The 23566-nt window shown below is 40.9% G+C and overlaps 1 long non-coding RNA gene across 1 annotated transcript; it reads right to left on the bottom strand.

Annotated features, from left to right (window-relative positions):
- Positions 1–924: 924 nt before the first annotated feature.
- Positions 925–23000, bottom strand: LOC145534509 (uncharacterized). The gene is made up of 4 exons (XR_014074675.1): positions 18851–23000; positions 2742–8977; positions 1735–1783; positions 925–1221 (listed from the first exon to the last, which is right to left on the bottom strand). It is a non-coding gene; the product is annotated as an uncharacterized LOC145534509 (long non-coding RNA).
- Positions 23001–23566: the final 566 nt, after the last annotated feature.

Here is a 23566-nt window from a genome sequence, read left to right as displayed (position 1 = left end):
AGCTTTTGTTGACCGATGCAGTGGAAAAAGAAAAATGAGAAACAAGAGGGTAGGGTCGGCGGGACTTATCGTACGAATACAGCTAGGCTTGCACTGCAGATATCTTATGTAGTTGCCACAGGGAAGATGGATTTTACAAGGATGAAGCTGGAATGAGCTCAGGCTGAAGGCCACTGCAAAATCCCAGGCAGAAGTTCATGAGGGCCTGTGGTAGCAATAGTAGAAACGAAGAAAAGGAGGGACTTCTCGGGTGGTCCAGTGGTTAAGAATCCGCTTGCCAATGCATGGGACCCAGGTTCGATCCCTGGTTCAGGAAGATCCCACATGCCATGGAGCAACTAAGCTTGTGCATCACAACTACTGAAGCCCAGGCTCGGAAACAAGAAGCCACCACTGTGAGAAGTCTGCGTGTGGCAACTAGAGAGTAGTCTCCACGCGGTGCAACTGGAGAAGACCCACAAGCAGCAATAAAACCCACTGCAGCCAGAAACAAATAAATGGTAAATGGTGCTTTCGGTGAGTAAGAGCATTTGGCATTTATGAAGTATATACTTTGTTTGCATACATTTTTGTCTGTTATCCACCTAGACTAGAACAAGCTAGTCTGCCTTCCACCTCCAACTATGTGCCAAAAGGTAACACATAGGCTGAATTTTGGAGGGGATAGTCAGGCCAATTTCTGCAGCCATACTCCTCTCCAAACACTTGGCACAACTCCTTCCAGCTACAGGAGTCAATGGCTAGAAGAAGCATTATACCTCTCATCAAAAATCCCTCCTGACAGCACGCACGGACACACGCATCCAGCACCACCACCACCAACACCACTGTCTCCATCACTTTCGAGATTCTGGCATCAACTCATCCTCTACCTTAATACCCACCACACTCTCGGTCAGGAGAGAAGGCTCAGAGCCCCAGGAGGCCACTTGTAAAACACTTTTATTATTTTTGGCTGTGCTGGGTCGTCCTTGCTGCCCACGGGTTTCTCTAGTTGCAGTGAGCAGGGGCTACTCTCTAGCTGTGATGCGTAGGCTCATCGCAGTGGCTTCTCTTGTGGAGCATGGGCCCTCGGGCTCATGGGCTTCCAGAGTTGTGGTGCACAGGCTTAGTTGCCCTGCAGCATGTGGGATCTTCCCAGACCAGGGTTCGAACTGGTATCCTCTGCATTGCAAGGCAGATTTTTAACACTGGACCACTAGGGAAGCCCCCAGCAGACCACTTTGAAAGACCATAAAATAAATGTTAAACTGTCACAGTGAAGGTTGGTGCCTCTTCTTAATTCTATTCAGTTCCCCTGAAGGAAAGGACTGGATGGGCACACTCAACAGCCTTGATGATAAACAACAAAGGCTAAAATCAGCTTCGAAACCAGCACAGTGTGTCTTCAGTTTTACAGCAACAATTCTTTTTGCCTTTTGTCTGAACCTCAAAGTACAGTTTTATTATATACTAGTTCTATTTTATTTAGTTTTATTTAGGCTGTCAGTAACACTCATTGAGGGCTGATATACTAAGCGTGTGTGTGTGTGCTCAGTCGTGTCTGACTCTTCTGAAACCCTGTAGACTGTAGCCCACCAGGCTCCTCTGTCCATGGAATTTTCCAGGCAAGAATCCTGGAGTGGGTTGCCATTTCCTTCTCCAGGGGATCTTCCCGACTCAGGGACGGAACCCGTGTCTCTTGCGTTGCCCCTGCATTGGCAGGCAGGTTTTTTACCACTAACATAAACATACCTCTGCCTCTCCTAAACACCAAGGGGTATATCAAAGCACTTCTGTTCCCCTAGGACACAATCAAAAGAGTCACCAGATCAGTAACTATTTGCTAAGCCTAGATCAGAGACCTGCATCTCAATGTCTGGATCCCAGTACCCCGGACCTCTCTTCCTCCTATGGGGGAAGTCAGAGGCATAAATGACCACGATGACTCTTCCTCCTACTTTAAGATGGCTCTAGTTCTTTCATCATTTTATTATGATGTTATAATAATAACACCTCCTATTATCTCCAGGTTGGAGTGGCCTTGACTGTAGCTACAAATTTATTTGGTTCCAACTGAACAGCAGAATGCCTGCCATACACAGGATAACTCTACCCCTGGCCTCCATTTCTTAGAGAACTGAAGACATAATTCTTTGCTCCACTTGTTTTTTTGTGATAACCTTCCCACCAGTCTCTGACCCAAGTCCACAGAAACTAACTTAACAATATAACACTGTTACCGTCTCTAGGGACCAGGCCGAAAGCCCTTCTGGAAACCTTCACCCGTACTTCTCCCAAACCGCCTGCCCGCCTGCCCCGCCCATGGTCTTTGAACCAAGTTCTTTAGCGTCCTCTCCCCACTCAAGTTACTTCCCTTTCTGGTGCTCCTTCTAAATTGCCTCCTCATTTCCCTAGTTGCTCAGAAGTCTTGGGCCTGGAGTCGTGGTAAAGAGGGCTGAGTCCCTCAGAGGGACCCACCCCTGCTTGGGTTCACAGCCGGCAAATAATTTAAACCTCTGCCCCTTGGGCTCCCTCTACACAAAGAGAGTTTATGGTCAATGACTTGGAACACAAAGCCATTCTCCTAAGGAAACAGCCCTAAAGGAGTAGGTAGATGCCCAGGAGAAGGCACACGAGTGCCTTTGACTTCCATACCTCATCTGGAGTTCTGTGTGTACTCTAGAACCTAGCTAACAGAGCACCTTGGTTTCCATGGTTTCTATGGTTAAACGAGTTCTGAGTTCCAGCTGTGAACTTACCTCTGCCTCTGCCATCAGAAGGAACAGCCAGGCTTTCAGCTTCTGCAGCCTGCCAACCCCATGGTAGGGATACGGCGGAAGTCTAGAGAGATTTATTTTTAAGAAAAGGGAGTAGAAAGGATGTGACTCTGGGAGGTGAAACCAGACTGTACAGGGAGGAGAGTTCAGAAGGGTTCTGGGTGCAAGAGTCAAGCTGCCTCTGGGGTTAGGGCCCTCCAGAGATCTTCAACCCAGCCGACAGGCCTGGTCTACAGCACTGCCACTGCTGAGGACGATGGAGTTGAGGTTTCCAGTAGGAGGTGGGAACTAAAGAGAATGTGTCCATGGGTTTCAATGCGAGGTCAAATAAGGAATTAGAAACAAAAACTTGAAAAAGCTAACGTAGATCAGTATTGTGATCAGTACTGTGTTTGTTAATGAAGTCAAAACAAATTTAATACTATATATCATGGCTTCCGAAATATTCAGCCCACAAGAAGTATTGTGTGCGTCAGTCCCATTGGACATGGCTGTCTTGTAGACTTAAGAGGAAACTTGACCTTTGTCTACGTCCAATTTCGTTTTCTTTTTTGCAAGCTAATTAGCCCTTGCCTTGCACTGAGTAAGGATAAATGTGCGTGCTAAGTTGTTCAGTCATGTCTGAGGCTTTGGGACCCCACAGACTGTAGTCTTCCAGGCTCCTCTGTCCATGGCATTTTCCAGGTAAGAATACTGGAGTGGGTGGCCTTATCCAGGGGACCTTCCCTCCCCAGGGCTTGAACCCGTGTATCCTGCGTCTCCTGCATTGGCAGATGGACTCTTTACCACTGAGGCACCTGGGAATCTAAGGGTAAATTTACTTACAAATAAAATATTAAGTGTGGAGAAAACAAGTAGGAGCCTCTATTTTTTTTTTTTTTTTGGATCTGTTCAGAAAGGTCAAGAGAAAAATCTTTTCCTAGGTGATCAAGTAGGGAAAAGGTTTTCTGTTTTTAGTGACTATTATTTAGGAGGCTCAAAAAAAGTAATTTTTAAATGAAAACTGTAATATGAAAGTACTAATTCATTTTAAATTTCAAACACAAATATGAATGGGTCTAAATGCGGGTTATTTTCTCTAAATCCACTCTCTTATTTTATATTTTAGATATTATGATGTCAAATTACTTTCACATGACCATATATCACAGATGAAAAGAAAGATCATTTAGAAAGTTACAAAATTCAAGAAAGGAAATGAATGGGCTGTTTTAAGTGCCAGAATTCTAGTCATTCTGGTGATGGATTAACAGATTAGTTTTGTGATGACTACTTAAATTCAATCAATGCAACAATATTTTCTGAAATTATTATGTGCTAAACAATGCAATAAGTGACATAAGGACATACACACAAAAGCGCACTGCATGGACCCATCACCTGTAGAATTTATGTCTTCAGGTAAACCCAATTTACACGCACAGAAAAGTAGAGAATTCTATTTACCACATAACCAACCTCCAAAGCAAGTGCCTCTTGCCTCCTGAAGTGACTGAAAGGGTGGGAACCAAGATGAGCTCCAGGAAACAGTTGTAATTTGAATACACTGAAAGGACACTTTGGATGTTGGAAATTGACAAGAGCCCAAGTAGGGTTCAGCTTAGCCTACTGTAAAGAAACTGTCCTACTGTAAAGGGACTGTAAATGAACTGTTCTTGATTGAAGCTGGAGGGCCATCTTGGAACATTCAGGAAGCAATGAGAGAATCCAAAGAGGAGAAAATGTTTAGAGATTTTGGTCCATCAGTCATGTGGTGGTTGCTAGGAGGAAAATACACCAATTATGAAGTCACTGCAGTCTTCTAATGTGGAGGAGGAAGGTTCAGCATTCATGTGGGACATGACTATGAAAAGAGGGAGGGCTATAAAGACACCTCATGAGAAATCCAGAAATAACATACTCATTAGACTAAGTGGGAGATAATTCATTTGCTTTTAAAACTTTGGTCTCGGTTCTTCTCTTTTGAGCCATTTCCTCTCCATCTGTTTTTATGTCTTTTATTATTCTTATAAAAGTATACATGTTTTATTTTGGAAAATTTGAAAAATACAAAAGAAAATACAAAGAAATCATTTAAGAAGGCCCTCTGCTCTCACCACTCAGAGATGATTTCAGACAACATACTGACATATTTTTTTTCCAAGATGGATGGATGTGTTTAGGAGTGATGACTACATAGGATCGACACGGTGGAGTATAAAGATGAAGCGGCTTGATGTTTTTTCCTACCGTTTCCTTCCAGTTTGCATTTCTCCATTCTCTGCCCTTAGCCATTATCCAAACACAGCCCATAGCTTTTCTTTCTGTCACTTTCAGGTAGGGGAACTGTTGCTCATGAAGGAATGAAAAGGTCTCGTCTGCTCTAGATCAAGACAATGCTTCTCTCTTCCCTGAGCCCAGGCCTCTCTGTAGTTCAGGGACTTGGAGCAGAGAACGAGGTAATGAATGGTCTGATCTTTCATTCTCCTCGCCCCACCCTACTCACTCCATGGAAGAATCCAAGGGGGAAAGAGAGGCCTGTGGACGCTGCTACTCCCCTTTCTTAGCCTTCCATTGTGGACTGCTCCAACCAACTTCCCACCTTTAGATACCTCCAAGGCCACATCAGGCACCAGGATCTATGCCAAAAAGCACATTCTCCCCTAAAAAGTTCACTTCAAATAATCCTTTCTGAGAAATCTCATATAGAATGTTCCTTATAGTAACAGTGACTACTACATTTCATTCCTTTTTGCTTTTGTTTTTTAATGTAAATACTGTGGGACTGTGTCTAACCCCCTTCTTGAGAATGTAAGGATACTTTGTATCAATTATTAAACTTTGGGCTTTGGCCGAGAAAGTTCCAGACAATAGAAAAAGTCTCATTCCACATCCTAAAACATATATACATACACATATACATAAAATAATAATATTGGGACCATATCATCATTTTGCATTCTACTTGATTTCCATTAATGTTATATAATGAGCATTTCCCATGTCAAGGAATATTTTCCAAAAATGGGATTTACATTGGCTCATAATTTTTCATCATATGACTTCCCATTCCTCATTATTTATCAAACCAATTAGACATTTACAGTTAGGCTAATATCACTGCAATTAACAACCTTAGATATGTATATCTTTGTGTACACCTTTGAGTATACCCTCAGAATCATTCCTAGAAGAATATTTCAAACAAAAGCTATGAACATTTTTAAGGCTCTTAACACATAAAGCAGAAAAGCCCTCAAGAAAAGTAGAATAATACAAACACATACATTGTATGCAAGCATTTTTACCATATTTTTCACCTTGCAATTTGATTAATGAAGAGCATATCTTGCTCTTTTGATTTATTTTTTAGTTTATTTATTTTTTAATTGAAGGATAATTGCTTTACAGAATTTTGTTGGTTTCTGCCAAACATCAGCATGAATCAGCCGTAGGTATACATATGTCCCCTCATATATTGTGTTAGTTTCTGGTGTAAAACAAACTTGTGTTAGTTTCTGGTGTACAACAATGTGAATCAGCTATAAATGTGCATATATCCCCTCCCTCCTGATCCTCCCTCCCACCCCCCCATCCAACCTTTCTAGGTCATCACAGAGCACCGAACTGAGCTCCCTGTACTATACAGTAGCTTCCCACTAGTTATCTATTTTATACATGGTAGTGTAAACATGTATATACGGGCTTCCCTGATGGCTCAGTGGCAAAGAATCTGCCTGCAATGTAGAAGACCGGGGTTCGATCCCTGGGTCGGGAAGATCCCCTGGAGAAGGGAATGGCAATGCACTCCAGTATTCTTGCCTGGAGAATTCCATGGGCAAAGGAGCCTGGAGGGCTACAGTCTATGGGGTCACAAAGAGTCCAGCTCGACTGAGTGACTAACACTTTCACTTTCATATATGTCAATGCCACTCTCTCAATTCAGCCCACCCTCCCCTTTTCCGCCTGTGTCCCCAAGTCCATTCTCTACTTCCGTGTCTCTATTTCTGCCCCATATATGCCACTTCTTCTTAATCTAGTCATCTGTCAGTGGATGCTGATTTGATTTATATTTCTGTGCTTGTTATTGAGGCAGATTCTTACTTATTGACTGTTTGTATTTCTTCTTCTGCAAATGGTCTGTTCATGACCTCTGCTCACTTTTTTCCTGGAACAGTAACATTTTCTTATTGATATGTAATCTCTCTCCATGCAATAAGAATAGTTACCTTTTCTGACATATTGTATTTGTTGCAAATGTTATCTAATTTATTTGACTTGATTTTGTTTAAAATACTTTGGCTTGCAAAAACTTTAACTTTTGCACAGTCACATCTATTGGTGGTTCTGTTGCATAACCTAGCTTAAACAGAAAGGGGTTTGTTAGAAGGATTGTAGTTTACAGAAATTTTAAAAGAGATCCTACCAAAATCAGGGCAACCCTGTGGATCTCGGAAAATGAAACTAGTATCAACATTACCAAACCTCCAATCCATCCTTCTGCTTCTCCTCTGATTTCTTATGCTTTCCATTTGGCTTCCTGCATTCCTACCATCAGCTTTCTCTAGATATCCTGCTAGTTTCTATACTCAGAGAGGTCAAGTGGATTTACCTTCAGGTAGAAAAATCCTAAGAAAGGACTCTGGCTGGCCTGATCTCCAGACCAATCATTGTGCCAAGATAATAAAGGGCTCCAATTTTCAAGATAAAGACGTGTTTAGAGAGAGAAGAAAGCAGCTAACCCAAAGGAAAGAGCACATACTGAGCAGACAAAGCAAAACAAAGCAGAAACCAACATCCATTGGAAGGTTTTAAAACAATACTTTCTTCTACTAATTTGATACTTCTGTCTTCATCCTGAAATCAATTTTTCTTCTGGATTTCATTTTTTACCTTTGGCCCTATTTTCACCAAATCCTTCATTCCTCCCTTCTGACAGTCACTTCATGATTTCTACTGGCTTGGCCATAGCCGGGATGGCTAGTTAGGACCCTGTCTCTTTGCGCATAGCCTAATAAGCTTGGTTTCCTGCTTCCTCTCACCTCCAATACACACATGTGCCTCTTCTTTGGTTCACCCTGCACACCATCACAAAAGTGGCACTTCCCAAACACCACGACCCTCCCTATAATGATGTCATTTTCCTTCTCACAAGCACTTATTGAGGCCTCCCCGCCCCACCCACTTACTGGGGAGAGATGACAGCCAATGTACAGTGAAATGTTATTTATGCAGCCCTGACAGCTCTGTTTGGTGGATATAATCTCCACTGGCAAGAAGACAAACTGAGGTTCAAAGAAGTTAAATCACTAAGCAAAATACTGTTCATATGTGATGGAGCTGGGACTTTATCTCCATTCTGCCTGAATCCTAACACAAGAAACCAAGCTCCCCACAGCAGATGGGCCTCACAGTGGAGTCTAAATGCTTTCACCTTTTCCGTGTTACCAGGCTGTGCGTCTGCTCATCACCACAGATTTATCTCTCACTTTATCAGACTTTATCAGACTCACAATCCTACCACCACTGCTCCCAAGACTGCGAGCTTCTCTTACTCCTTCAAGTGGGGTGTTTCTCACCAACATGCTGCCTACCTCCTCCTCTTCCACTCTTCAGATTCACCTCTCCGGAATCTCTACCTGATTGCACTTCCTCCATAAAGTCTTTCTTGATTATCACAAAAATAATATTCCTTTGCAAAATATCTAAAATATGCTTCTCCAACAGCCATTTAATTATTATTTAATAGATTACCATTTTCTCTGCCCATGCATGTTTCAACTTTTGACTATCTTGCCAGATGTTTAACTTTTGACTATCCTGACTAGATTATGAGCCTCCTGAGGTCAAGTCCACAGTTTATGTTTCTTTGTATTCCCACATGCTCAGTCCAAGGCCTCATAAGAAGAAATTAGTCAGGAATTTCCTGGTGGTCCAGTAGTTAGGACTCTGCACTTCCATGGCAGAGGGCGCAAGTTCAATCCTTAGTCAGGGAACTAAAATCCCATAAGTCACAGCACAGTCAATAAAAATTTTTTTAATAAGAAAAAAAAAAGAAATACTTGTTGATCCATGTCTGTCTCCTCCAACCTGCTGTGTTAGGAGATTTAAATAATGATTCTTAAAGAGCTTTCCCCTCTTGGCAAAATATCCATTCAATTTTAAGATTTCCAAATCTTTGGAATTTCCTGTTAGGATCAGTGATTTTCAGGAATGAAGACAGTATCAGTTGTAAATTTCTGAAATAAATAGACAATTATATCAGGAAATTTTCACTAGCTATAAGTAGTTCACCTCCTAATAAACACGTTGATAAATAGGCAAAGGGAACATATTATATTCCAGCATATGGAAGGTGTTATTGATATAGTAACAGCTCATAGCATCTGCAGAGATAGGAAATCAATTTTAGAGGACATTGCATTAATCTTTTTATCCACTACTCATCATTTTTTAGTAGATTTTACAAGTTTATTTGATATAATAAAGAAGTCACTGAAAGACAAAATGGTTTTGGAGAGTGTGGAAAAATCATCTAAAGATTGTTTTATTTAGGGGGGTTAGAGCATCTGTTTCAACTGATATTGCTTTGAAAACTGTATGAAACTTTGGGATGATAAATGTTTATAATTTACATCCACATTGTTACTAACACAATAGCCTGTTAAATCCCTTGCTATGAATATGAACAGACTGCAGGCCATCCACATTATTTATCAAGGGAGAAACAGACATTATTCACAAATTTTAATTGCTCTGTTGGCACCAACAATCTGAAAATGAAACATAAAAATGTAGCCTTGGGGAGGTTTTGCTGTGCAATGACTTTAGTGCAAATTTGACTGTGGGGACCAATGCCTCTATCACGATTACACAGGGACCTGAATAAAATAAGTTCATGGCTTCAACGTAGGTCCTAGTGGACAGTTGATATATTTCAAAATTCATTCTATCCACTGTAAACTCAACAACTCCTGCACATGACCTAAAATAAAGAAGTCAATGGGGACATGGGTAAACCTATGGCTGACTCAACTTGATGTTTGGTAGAAGTCAACGGAATCAGTTCAGTTCAGTTGCTCAGTCATGTCTGACTCTGCAACTCCATGGACTGCAGCACCCAAGCTTTCCTGTCCATCACCAACTCCCAGAGCTTGCTCAAACTCATGTACATCAAGTCGGTGATGCCATCCAACCGTCTCATCCTCTGTTGTGCCCTTCTCTTGCCTTCAATCTTTCCCAGAATCAGGGTCTTTTCCAATGAGTCAGCCCTTCGCATCAGGTGGCCAAAGTATTGGAGTTTCAGCATCACTTTTTCCAAGAATATTCAGGACTGATTTCCTTTAGGATGGACTGGTTGGATCTCCTTGCAGTCCAAGGGACACTCAAGAGTCTTCTCCAACACCACAGTTCAAAAGCATCAATTCTTTGGCACTCAGCTTTTTTATGGTCCAACTCTTACATCCATATACATGACTACTGGAAAAACCATATCTTTGACTAGATGGACCTTAGGCTATGAACCTTTGGCTACGGACCTTTGGCTAAAGCTTTGTTTATGAACCTTTGGCTATGGACCTTTGGCTAAAACCTATGACTGATTCATCTTGATGTTTGGTAGAAATCAACACAATACTGTAAAGCAGTTCTCCTTCAACTAAAAATAAATAAATAAAATGTTTTTAAAGGAAAAAACAGAAAAGTAAAATGAATATATTTTTTAATGAATATTTTTATCTTATTAAATTAAATATATTCATTTTTATTAAACATTTCATTTTGGCAAAATTTTTTTTAAAAAAGAAGCAGAGATTAGATTGATAAGAAAAGCATATTTCCTGCTCATCCTTAAGAGGAATTTTTCATGGTCAAGATTCAAATATTCTGCTGAGAACCAGAAGAAGAGATGCTTCCATATTCTCCTTATCTACAGAAATTTAACCCTCTCGTACTGCAAAATGAGCATTAAATTGCTTCTAAAAGTTAAATTAGGGGCTTCCCCGGTGGCTCAGTGGCAAAGAATCTGCCTGTCAATGCAGGAGACACCACTTCAATCCCTGATCTGGGAAGATCCCACATGCACAGAGCAACGGAGCCCGTGCTCCACAACTACTGAGCCTATGCTCTAGAAGCCCGGAAGCTGCAACTGCTGAAGCTAGCATGTCCTGGAGCTTGTGCTCTGCAACAAGAGAAGCCAGTGCAATGAGAAGCCTGTGCGTAGCAGCTAGAGAGTAGATCCCCTGCTCCCCGCAACTAGAAAAAAGCCTGTGTGCAGCAATGAAGACCCAGCACAGCCAAAAATAAATATATAAAAACATTAAAAATAAAAGTTAAATTATTGCAAAATACAATTTTAAGAAAAATATTTTTAAAATTAATCTTATGAAAAAAATTTAGGTAAAATTTGAAAGTATTAGTAGGGTTTTTTTCTTTTCCAACGAGGAGTCATTCATATCCTCTCTAGGACCACTGTCCCAGAGGGAAAATGTTTAGCAGATTTATAATGAAGTATTGAGGAAGAGGAACCAGTCAATAGGCTGCCTAGAAAGCTAGGCTGTTCCTTCTCCCTAAAGCTAAGACTTCGAAGATTGCAAAGCTGAAGAGGAGAACTGGCAGGAAGGATCATGAGAAACATCTAATCAGAGAACAGGCCTTTGGACTAAAGCCGCAAGAGAGGCCACCCAGGTCATGAAACCCTACACTCAGCCCAGACTTGGTCTGCCTGCAACAACCCCTTCTGACGGCATCGCTGTCTTTCTGGTTTCTCAGGTCAAGATCTTGGAGTCAGTTCACACTTTCTTCAAAAATATGTCCCAAATCCTACAGTTCCTTATGACTCCACTCCTATTTATGCCTCCTACAGTAAAGACCCTCCACACCTTTGAAAATATCACTTCTTTGCTGAAAATTCAGCAATGGCTTCTCTTTTCACATATAAAACTAAAGCCTATTAAACAGCCTACAAAGGTCTGTGTGATCTACTCCCAATTCAGACCTTTGCACTAGATGTGAGACTCTTCCTGGAACATGCTGCCCCAAGATTTCCACTTGGCTAACTCTTTAACCTCTAAGTCTTTGCTCAGACATCACATTCTCAATTGATCTACCCTGACCACCCTATTCAAAACTGCATTGTGCTCCAGTGGGTTAGAACTTACTGGTGAGATGCTGAATTCTGAATTGACAAACTACGGAAGTTAGAAAAACCATTCTTTCAGAATGATTCCATTTTTAAAATGGATAGATAATCAAAGGTGGAGACCACAAGAGAATAAAGAGTCTTAAATCATGTTGATGCCATCCAAAATAAGGGCAGAAATTTAAGAAAAAAAAAAGTAATTGCTTATATACTTATTAATCAAATTTCTTCACATAGTTTATTATTAAACATAAATTTAAGATGTATTCAAATCATGTTGTTAATTTGCAATGTACTATCAGATTTTTTTAATCTTATAGACATTTTCCTTAGCTTCTCGATCAACTAATATTTATTTATCGATTCCAGATTCATCTCATTATTTTTCTCTTTCCCTGTTTTATACAACTTGCACTTCATTTTCTTCTTTAGTTTTTCTAGTTTAACTTTTCTAATGAATCTTTACTGTTTCACATATTTTTGTGCAGTATATGCCACAGCATATCCTTCTGTTTCAATGGGCTTAACTGTTTAGCCAATTAGATTCTTCTCTACTTTTCTCACTTTTTGGTGCCAATATGTTGTGGCTTTTTTCTTCTTCTTCTTTGGCTATTTTTTGTTTGTTTTTTGATATGGATCATTTTTTCTCATACCTCAGTTAGTAAAGAATCCACCTGCAATGTGGGAGACCTCAGTTCGATCCCTGGGTTGGGAAGATACCCTGGAAAAAGGAACGGCTACGCACTCCAGTATTCTGGCCTGGAGAATTCCATGGACTGTATAGTCCATGCGGTCGCAAAGAGTCAGACACAACTGAGTGACTTTCACTTTCATTTTTAAAGTCTTTATTGAATGTGTTATAATATTGCTTCTATTGTTTATGTTCCTTCCCCCCATCACCCCACCACCTCCAAGCATGTGGGAATCTTAGCTCCCCAACCAGGGGTTGAAATCACACCACCTGCATTGGAAGGTGAAGTCTTAACCACTGGACCACCAGGGAAGTCCCTGGTTTTTTGGGTTTTTTGGCTTTTTTTTTTTTTGCTTTTCTTGACTGTACTTTTTTGTGATAGCTACTATTTTACATTGAGCTTTTTAGAATCAGTTCCATATAATTTGGAGATCAATTCTGGTGATTCTTCTCCTTTTATTTTGAAACTTGAAATTTTTCACTGAAATTCTCTTCCACTTTTTATTTATATTTGATAATTCAAACATATAAATAAATATTTGTTCCTTTCCAGTCTGTATATTTTTTAAATCTCTTCTTCTTGCTTTATTCCTCTGATTAAAACTCCTATGTCAAATGAGAGTGGTAAGAGTGGACATTTTTGCCTCATTTTTCATTTTAGGGTAAAAGTATTCAGTCTTTTGTCATTAATTATAAGAGACTAAAGGCTTTTTGTAAATCAAGGAGAAGTTTCCCTCCATTCTTTGTTTTCTGAGAGTTTTTTATCATTAATGGGTATGGGATTTTGTGATATGCTTTTTCTGCACCAATTGATAGGACAATATGATTTTTCTTCTTTGGACAGTTGATATGGTAGATTACATTGACTGACTTTTTAAGATATAAATAACATACAGTATGATAATCCACACATTTAAACATATAAGTTCATGGTTTTTAGTACATTCACAAGGTTTTTGAACCATCACCACTAACCTCAGAACATTTTAATTACTCCAAAAATAGACTCCTCGACAGTCACTCTCTTTCTCACTCTCTGGTCCCTGGCAGCCACTAATCTGATTCCTGATTTTTATGTATGTGCCTATTCTGAGTATTTATATAAGTAGATCTATACAATATGTGGCCTTTTGCAACTGATTTCTTTAACTTAGCCTAATGTTTACAAGGTTCATCTGTGTTGTAGCATATCTCAGTACTTCATTCTTTCCTATGGCTGAATAATATTGCACTGTGTGAACATACCACACTTTGCTTGTCCATCCATCAGTTGAGAATGTTTGGGTTGTTTCCACTCTTTGGCCATTATGAATAATGCTGCAACAAACATTCCTGTACACGTTTTTTTCTTAATCTTCATATTTTATTCTCTTGTGCTTGTACAAGTTTTTGTGTGAACATATGTTTGCTGTTTTTCAGTCGCTAAGTCATGCCCGACTCTTATACGACTCCATGGACTGTAGTCAGCCAGGCTCCTCTGTCCATGGGATTTCCCTGGCAAGAATACCGGAGTAGGTAGCCATTTCCTCCTTCAAGGGATCTTCCTGGCCCAAGGATTGAACCCAAGTCTCCTGCACTGACAGCCTGATTCTTTACCACTGAGCCACCTTTACTACTCCATTAAATATTGGAACAGCCTTAAATACATGAAAGAAATGCCACTTGGTGGTGGTATATTATTCTTATTATGTGTTGTTAGATTTTATTTGATAATATTTTGTTGAGACCCTTGTGTCTTTGTTCATGAGAGATTTTGTCAGTAGCTTTGTTTTCTTTGAATTGTCTTCGGTTTTAGCATCTCTACTGACCTCATAAATGATTGTGAAGTATTCCCTCCCCTTCTATTTTCTAGATGATATTGTATAACATGGTCTTATATTCCTCTTTAACTATTTAGTAGGATTTTTCAGTGAAACCATTAGGTTTGGGAGATTTCCTGAAAGGACCTTTTCCTTTCCTTTTCAAGAGTTCAATTACCTTAACTGTCTTGGTTGAATTTTGATAGTGTGTGGATTTTGAGGAACTGGCCCACTTCTTCCAAGTTGTCAAATTTTTAAATATAAAATTATTTGCACTATTCTCCTTTATCCTGTTGATGGTTGCAGAATCTATAGTGCTATTGTCTGTTTCATTAATGACATTGTTGATATGTGTTTTCTCTCAAATTTGTCATTCTTACTAAAGATTTACCGATTTTATTGAATTTTGGCAAGAATCAGTTTCTTGCATTGACTTTCTGTTTTCCTATTTTCAATGTAATTGATTCTGGCCATTTACTAGTTCCTTGTTTCTGCTTTTTGGGTTCACTTTGCCCTTTATTTTAGATAAGAATTTAGACTATTGATTTTAAATCTTTCTCTTTTCTAATATAACCATTTAGTGCCATAAATTATTCTCTCATCTCTGCTTTAGCTGTGTCCCACAAATTTTGGTACGTTTTATTTTCATTTTCCTTCAGTTCAATGCAATTTTAGAAGTGTATAATTTCCAGGTATTTTTATATTCTTTTGTTTTCTTTGTTATTGATTTCTAGTTTGATTCTATTATTGTCAGAGAGCATGCTGTATATGATTTCATTTCTTTTAAATCTGCTGAAATTAGTTTTACAGATTAGGATATAGTTTATGTTGTATGGGCACTTGAAAGCAATGCATATCATACTGTTGTATGCAGGATTCTATAAATATTAATTAGATCCTGTTGGCTGATGGTATTACTCAGTCCTTCTATATTTTTGCTAATTTTCTCTCTAATAGCACTATCAATTGATGGAAAGGGAAGGCCCCAATTACAGTTGTAAATTTGTCTATTTCTCCTTTTAGCCTTATCAGGTTTTCTGTTTTGGTTGATTCATTTGTTTTCCATATACTTTTAAGCTCTGTTATTTAGTACATATAAATTTATGATTACTATGTCATCTTGGTGGATTGACAATAAATATTATCAGGCTCTAGGCTACAAAGTGGCTTCCCAGGTGGTACTAGTGGTAAAGAACCTGTCTGCCAATGCAGGAGACATAAAAGACTCAAGATTGATCCCTAGGTGGGGAAGATCCCCTTGAGGAGGGCATGGCAACCCACTCCAGTATTCTTGCCTAGAGAATCCCATGGACAGAGGAGTCTGGCAGTTCATAGGGTCGCAAAGAGTTGGACACAACTGAAGTGACTTAGCATGCACACACAAACACACACACAGAGGCTACAAAGTGGGATAGTCCCAGGCAGTCTGTGATCAGAGCAAATGAATAGCTCAAATTAAGTATCATAAATGTACAAGACATTTATGTTTTTGTGTATTTTTTGCTTAAATAATTTTATTGTTTAAAATCAGTTTTAGGGTCACAGCAAAACTGAGCAGAAAGTACCAATAGTTCTATACATGCCCTAGCTTCACAGAACATAACCTCCTCCACTATCAATAGTCTGTACCAGAAGGACATTTGTTACTATCTGAAGCCTGCGTTGATACATCATCATCACCCAAAGCCAGTAGTCTTCTCTTGGTACTGTATCTTTTATGAGTCTTGACAAATGTATTATGACATGTATCCACCATTGTGATTACATACAGAATAGTTTCACTGCCTTAAAAATTCTCTGTGCCCCACACATTTATCCTTTCTCCCCTCTTAACCCCTTAATCACTGATCATTTTACTTTTTCCTTACAAACCACAGGGTTTTTTCTGATTTTTTTAAAATAGAGGATAATCACTTTACAACGCTATGTTGATTTCTGCCGTACAACAATGTGAATCAGTTATAAGTATACATATATCCCCTCCCTCTTGAGCCTCCCTCCACACACCATCCCACCCCTCTAGGTTGTCACAGAGCACCAGGTTGAGCTCCATGGTATACAGCAAACCATGGGTTTTCAATCCAGTATTGGTTTTTAATTTTTATCTTATATTGGACCATAGTTGGTCATCAATGATGTGTTAGTTACAGGAAAGTGATTCAGTTATACCCATACAAGTATTTATTCTTTTTCAAATCCTTTTGCCATTTAGGTTATTACAGAATATTGAGCTGAGTTCCCTGTTAACCTAACATTTTGTATTAGTTAAGATAGGTTAACCACTGTAACAAATGTACACAAAAATGTATAATACCTCAAACTCAATAAATTTTTTTTTTTTTTACTTCACACGAAGTTTAAAACACCAAATCAGATTGCAGGGCACCTTTCCCCCCATGTGGTGATGTACCTTTTATCTTGTGACTCTGCCATTTTTAATATGTGGTCATCATACTCTACATCACAGATGGGAGGAGGATGTGGAGGATACTGTGTGAGGGATTCTTCAGGGCTAGGTCTGCAATTGTCGCACCCTTGGTAAAACTGAATCTATGGCTGCCCCAGTTTGCAATAGCGGCCAGGAAATGTAGTCTGGCTGTGTGCTCAGGAAGAAGAGGAAGTGGGTTAGTGAACATCTAGCTAGTCTGATTCACAGGTCTATGCAACCCCAAAAGATCCATGGATAGACTGGAAAGGGAGTTGTTTAAGCATTCAGAAGACAAGCAAAAATGCCGCCTTAATGTGCATCTTCCAGGGGAGAGGGAGGGAAGGACTACCCTTGATTGTAGTGATTAGGAAAATATGTCAAAAGTCAAAATTTTAAGTTGAGGCCTTAAAACAGGTAGAGATGGGGAGGGTGGAGATAAAAGGTGAGAGCAATCAGGGCAGAAAAAATAGCACAAGCAAAGGCCCAAAGATGGGAGACTACACTGCATCTTTGAAAAATGGTCAAAAGTTCAAAGTAGCGAAAGTATTGAGTTTATTTGGAAGAACCTTCCATTAGCAAGTACATACTGGCCTCTCTTATGCACCAGGGACTATGTAGGTACTGGCTTTATTAGGATGAAAATAGAAAAGAGACAATTAAGCAAGGTATGCACAGTGTGGCTAGGGACATACAGGATGCAATTGGTGCCTATTACAAGGCCACTTAACCTTACCTAGATGGTTAGGGAGGACATCCTAGAAGAAGTGATACATAAGCTGAGCTCAGAAAGACACGTAGGAGTTAGCTAAGCTGAGAGTGGGCAGAAGAGAGCCATATTCAAGGCCCTCAGGCATAATAGGAGCATGTATACAGAATACATGAGTGGCTCCTAGAACATCTCTATGTCTGAGGCCAAGCATGCAAGAGGAAGCACAGCAGGAAATGAAGCTAAAGAGCTAAACAGGGCCCAGATGCAGAAAACTTTCTAAGTGATGTTAAGAAACTGGGGTGTTATCCTAAGGACAACAACAGGGAAGTGGATGGAATAAACTTGAATTAAAATCATTCCAGCTGCAGCACGAAAAATATATTGGAGGAAAGCAAGGCTGGATGTAAGGATATTGTTTGGGGGACTATTGCAATAGTTCATGGTCTAAATGATAGTGGCCTAGATCATGGTAATAGTGGTAAAGATGGAGAAAGATAGATGGATTTGAGAGTTGAGAGGTATGAACCGCAAGATCTGGCCTTGACTGGCTATGGAGGTTGAAAGAGAAGTCAAGAATGTCCACCAGGCTCAAGGTCAGAAGAAACGAGTATAGTTGTGCTATCCAAAACAAAGCTAAAAAGCATTGATTGAGATTTCAGTTTGGAGAGTTGAGTTGAATTTTAATTGCCAACTGGAAACATACCTAAAACACTGGATTTCTAGGTCTGATACTCAATGGAGAGATCGGGAGTGACAAGAGGTCTGGAACTTGTCAATATGGTAGCAGAAATCTTCGGAAAGGATAAGATGTTTAGGTGGAGAGTATGGTGTAAACAGAAAGCAGGCCCAAGACAAATCCTCGATAAATACCTCAAGAGAGATTGAGACACTAAGCCTGGGAAGGAGAACAGGAAGGAAGGCGGAAGGGAGGCAAAGTAAGACAGTGCTTTGAGGAACAGTCATTGGTGTCCAATCCTGACATGGAAAGGTGAAGAGGAATAAGGACAACAAGTGCTCATTGGGTACAATGACAATATGAGGGTAATTTCAATGAAGCAGCAAGAGGCCACAGCCCCTCTGCATTGTGCAGTAAAGGAGAGCAGGCAGCTATTGGAGAAGTTGATTTGGAGGAGAGAACCCAGTGGTCACAAGAGGCGGATGCAGCATCAAGGAAGAGTTTCTGTGAATATAGAAGAGATTTGAGTGTGTTTATATAACAATTTGCAGCACTTAGAAGAATGTCCCAGCGCGTAGAAGGCCTAGGAATTTCAGGTAGGAAACTTTATTCCTAAACAGTTGGAAGCTATTGAAGCAGGAGAATGACATGTTCATTTAGGAAGACTTACCATGGAGCTGGGTATTGCTGCTCCCAGGGGACGTCCTCATTTCAGTGCAGTTCAGTCGCTCAGTCGTGTCTGACTCTTTGTGACCCCATGGACTGCAGCACACCAGGTTTCCCTGACCCATCACCAACTCCCAGAGCTTGCTCAAACTCATGCTCATTGAGTCAGTGATGCCATTCGACCATCTCATCCTCTGTCGTCCCCTTCTCCTTCTGCCTTCAATCTGTCCCATCATCAGGGTCTTTTCCAATGAGTCAATTCTTCTCATCAGGTGGCCAAAGTATTGGAGCTTCAGCTTCAGCTTCAGCATCAGTCCTTCCAATGAATATTCAAGACTGATTTCCTTTAGGATGGACTGGTTTGATCTCCTTGCTGTCCAAGGAACTCTCAAGAGTCTTTTCCAATACCACAGTTCAAAAGCATCAATTCTTTGGCACTCAGCTTCCTTTATGGTCCACCTCTCACATCCATATACATGACTACTGGAAAAACCATAGCTTTGACTAGACAGACCTTTGTCAGCAAAGTAATATCTCTGCTTTTTAATATACTGTCTAGATTTGTCATAGCTTTTCTTCCAAGGAGCAAGTGTCTTTAAATTTTGTGGCTGCGGTCACCAACTGTAGTGATTTTGGAGCTCAAGAAAATAAAGTCTGTTACTGTTTCCATTGTTTTCCCATCATGATGGGACCAGATGCCATGATCTGAGTTTTTTGAATGTTGAGTTTTAAACCAGCTTTTTCACTCTCCACTTTCACTTTCATGAAGAGGCTTTTTAGAGGACATTCTACCCTAAAGAAACTCATTCTGATTTAAAACAAAGCAGATGTTTCTTTGGGGGTTCTAGGTGAGAGTGTCAGCCAAGTCTTTCACCACGCTTCTGTGGTTGTTTTTACAAGATGGCTTCAAAGTTATTATCTAAATTTCTCCTTACTAGGACAAACATCTTTGTGAAGGCCTGTCTAGTTTGCAATTGTTCCAACCTTAACATCCTTACATTAAGGTTTTAGCAGTCAGCCTGCTAGTTGATAAAATGCAGCCGTTTCTGTACTTTCTTTTAGTCCCAGGATCTTTAAAGCAACCCCTTTGTCCCAGTGTATGAACCTATGTCCTAAACAATAGCAGACAATGAAAGGGAAAACTAAATCGGGCGCAAATTAGTGCTGTGTGGTTGCAGGAGGGTGAAGGGGAACAGTGTGTTTAGTGGATTTAAATGAAAGAAACTCAGTCATATATTTAGAGCAAAACCAAATCTTAAACTTGCTTCATAAACAAGATTTAATAGAAGACAATAAATTTAGACTGAAATGGGAAGGTCTCTGTACTTCAATAATTCCTACCTTGTTCATAAATCACAATATTGATCAAATATAAATTAATGCATGAATGTATACATTTGTGTACAGGAACTTAGGAAACCTCATTTATTACATGAGACTGAAGCAGGAAGCAATTTTTATGTTAAAAACACATAAATTAAACCATTTAGCATTTTTTAAAAAACCTTAGCTGAATGGATCTTATCTACAACTCCCCCTTCTTGAAAGAAAAATATATGAGGAACTACCACTTTTGCTACAGCTTTTGCTTTGAGTTCTTGGGAAGTGAATGTAGGACCAAGGGGTGAGCAATAAATGACAAGTCATGAAAATGGGTAGGGAAAGGAACTTCTGAGTTTCATTTGTAATTCTGCTATGCATTTCCTCTTGACAAAAATATCCTGGGAGTAGCCACTATGCATTTTAGTTTCTCCCTTGAAATGAGATTTGTTTTGCTAGAAAAATCTATCCTTCAAATAATGTCTATTGCTTATACAGAAATATCAGACAGCAAACATAGTTGCATAGTCTATAAGTAAATGTCTAGTTACACAAGCTATTCATTGGTAAATTTTTAAAAAATATATTCAGTACCTTTATTAAGATGCCACAACATATTATGTCCTTGGGCTATATCACCAAAAGGGTATCAACACAGTAAATCCATGAAAATAGTACCTAATTGGGAAGGTGTGTACATGCTAAGTCGCTTCATTTGTGTCTGACTCTTTGTGACCCTGTGGACTGTGGCCCACCAGGCTCCTCTGTGCAAGGAATTCTCCAGGCAAGAATACTGGAGTGGGTTGCCATTTCCATCTCCGAATTGGGAAGGTAGGGAAGAAAAAGATCACTTTTCAGTAAATAGCAAGGTTTTCTGTAAACCTCAAACTCGCACCCTGTGTAGTTTTTAAAAAGCATGTCCAGGTTCCCACTCTAGATGCACTTAATAACAAAATCCAAGACTTTCTTCTTCCTTCTCTTCATTTACTGTTTTTAAAAGCCCTTCTTTACTTTGTTATATAACCAAGACTGAAATCACTGCTCCAGAGGCCACTGCTATAAATGAGTTGTTAGAGAGGCAACTTATAGGGTGATAGAAGGACTAGAGATACAGTGGAATAACAGAAAAGGTTGGTGCTAGATAAAATGCTCCATGCCTTTGGTTGGAAGTGTTGACCTGAAAAACAGTCACAACCTAAAAGTTGAGAGTTACATTTTATTCAGGGGGAAATTTTAGGACTTCAAGCCTAGGAGACAGGTCATCTCAAGTGACCCTGAGAGAACTGCTCCAGGGAGGCGGGAAGGGGCCGGGCAGGAGTCAGGTTATACAGAAGTTTGCAACAAAGGGCAGGTAGTCTGAACATCAGAAGTATTTTTGTGAATTAAAGAAAACCAGACATACTTTAAGTTGAGGAATTTAGCACTTTTCTATGTATGGGAAGATGCAAGAGTTTGGGCTCACTGGAATCATTCCATTCATGCATTTCACCTATCTGGAGCTAGTACCCTGAGCTTTTCCTCAGTGCTCACCATAGGGAGTGGCTGCAGCCTAACAGCTGCCAGATGGCAGGTATTGTTTTGCTTCCTGGTTGCCCTGGAGAGCTGGAAGTGCTTAAGACTATGACACCCTGGCTTATTGATATGGCAGGAGATACTCCATTTCTCAGAGGGGTGGATAAATTGAAGTAGAATTGTGTACACGGCTACAAGGGCATAAAATAGAGCAACAGAAGACATGCCTTAGCCTTCTCTTAGATTGTCTCTGTAGCACTTCAGGCAATTTAGAAAAGTAGGCACTCATTCAAGCTCATCATAAGAAATGAGTTTGAGGGAGCAAGATATAATAAATCCAAAACAGGGTATCAATTTATAATTCAGAATTCAAGAAGTCTAACACTACTATCTTGTACTTGAAATATGGCCAGTGTGAAGTGAATATTGAGATATCCTAATGTAAAATACCACTTCCCAAGATTAAGCGTGAAAAATACTATAAAATATATTAGTAATTTTACATTGATTGCATCTTGAAATGGTATTTGGAATACACTGAACTCACTATATTTATTAAAACTGCTTCTTCTTTTATAACGGTGAAACTAGAAACCTTAAAATTACATTACGCTGTTCACACTCTACCTTCATAAGACAACGCTGGTGATTAAGACTAACCTGGGGAAGATTCCCTGAAGAGATTCTAAACGGGGCAGAGGGAAAGGGGAGCAAGGGCATGGGGTATAACAGTCATAGCCCGAGATGAAGGACAGTAATAAGATTTTTTTTTAACAAGCCATTTAAAAATAAATCCCTCTAAAAAATAGTCCCGTGTGGTACCACCTGGACAATACTGTGGGAAGACCGTCTTGGAGGAAGAAAAGCCCCCAAAGAACTGGAGTTCAGCATTGAAGGTTCCTGATGTAACCAACCGGGCTGGTATTGGGAGGCCAGCCTGCAGGGCGTGGGAGGGCCCTGCCCGGGAAGGAGGGGCTTCCCGGGGTGGTGCAGAGAAGGCCCAAGAGCCACGCGGCTCAGGAAACCACCCCCGCGGCCGGATAGGAGGACACCTCACTGGCCCCTCCTTCGATGACTCTCTCCCTAGGCCCTTACTCTGAAAGAGGGAAATCACCTCTTCAACCATGCCCTCTGGGCCCATGCCTACGCTACACCTCCAAAGCTGCCCCCACTGGGAGCTGAAAGACCCCACCCAAGTGGGCCCGAGGGATGCCAAGGACCGCAGACGGCCAGGTGTGCGCTTGGACGGCACGCGCCTGCGCGAGAACCCCCTCCAGAAAGCTCCCAGCTTCAGCCCTCTGCGGCCTTGCTTTCGTCCCGCCTCCACCCGGTACGTCACAAAGAATGACATGTAAACCGAACAATCACAGCCCCTCTCCTCGTGAGCCAGTAGGGAACGGGGAGGGCGGGGTGGGGGGGAGGGCAGAGGACGGACGGAAAAGGCTTTGAGGGGCGGGCTCGTCCCTGTCACCCAATCAGAAAGCTCTGGGGAGGAGCGGGGCGGGGACAAGAAGCGGGTGGCGGGGTGGGGCTAGGGACAGGAGTTAGAAGGCCGCGGGGAGGAGAGGGCGGGCTCCCGGAGATTAAAAGCGGCCAATCAGAGCGCGCTGGCTTCATTCGGTGAGCAGCGTGGGGCGTCGCCGCCGCTGCCGCCGCGCGCGCCGGGGGCTGGTTAAGGCCATGAAACAAAAGAATCCCTGAGAGGGGAACCGCGGCCGAACCTCCGTCAGCCCGCCCAGCTGCCGTCCCCACCCACCCACCTAGTTACCTGCCTCTGCCTCCTTCCCCAGCCCCTCCACCCCGCCCTCTCCGCTCTCCGGGCGGCCCTGGCGCTGCTCGGCCCGGGTCGCTCGGCCCCGCCGCCTCCCCTGAGGAAAAGTGTTTGCGC

Source organism: Giraffa tippelskirchi, chromosome 14 (genome assembly GCF_054371585.1).
Source record: "Giraffa tippelskirchi isolate mGirTip1 chromosome 14, T2T-mGirTip1v1.2.pri, whole genome shotgun sequence".
In the NCBI taxonomy this organism is placed as follows: Eukaryota; Metazoa; Chordata; class Mammalia; order Artiodactyla; family Giraffidae; genus Giraffa; species Giraffa tippelskirchi.
Note: the sequence above shows the minus strand (reverse complement) of the source record. Positions and strands in the feature narration are given on the sequence as shown.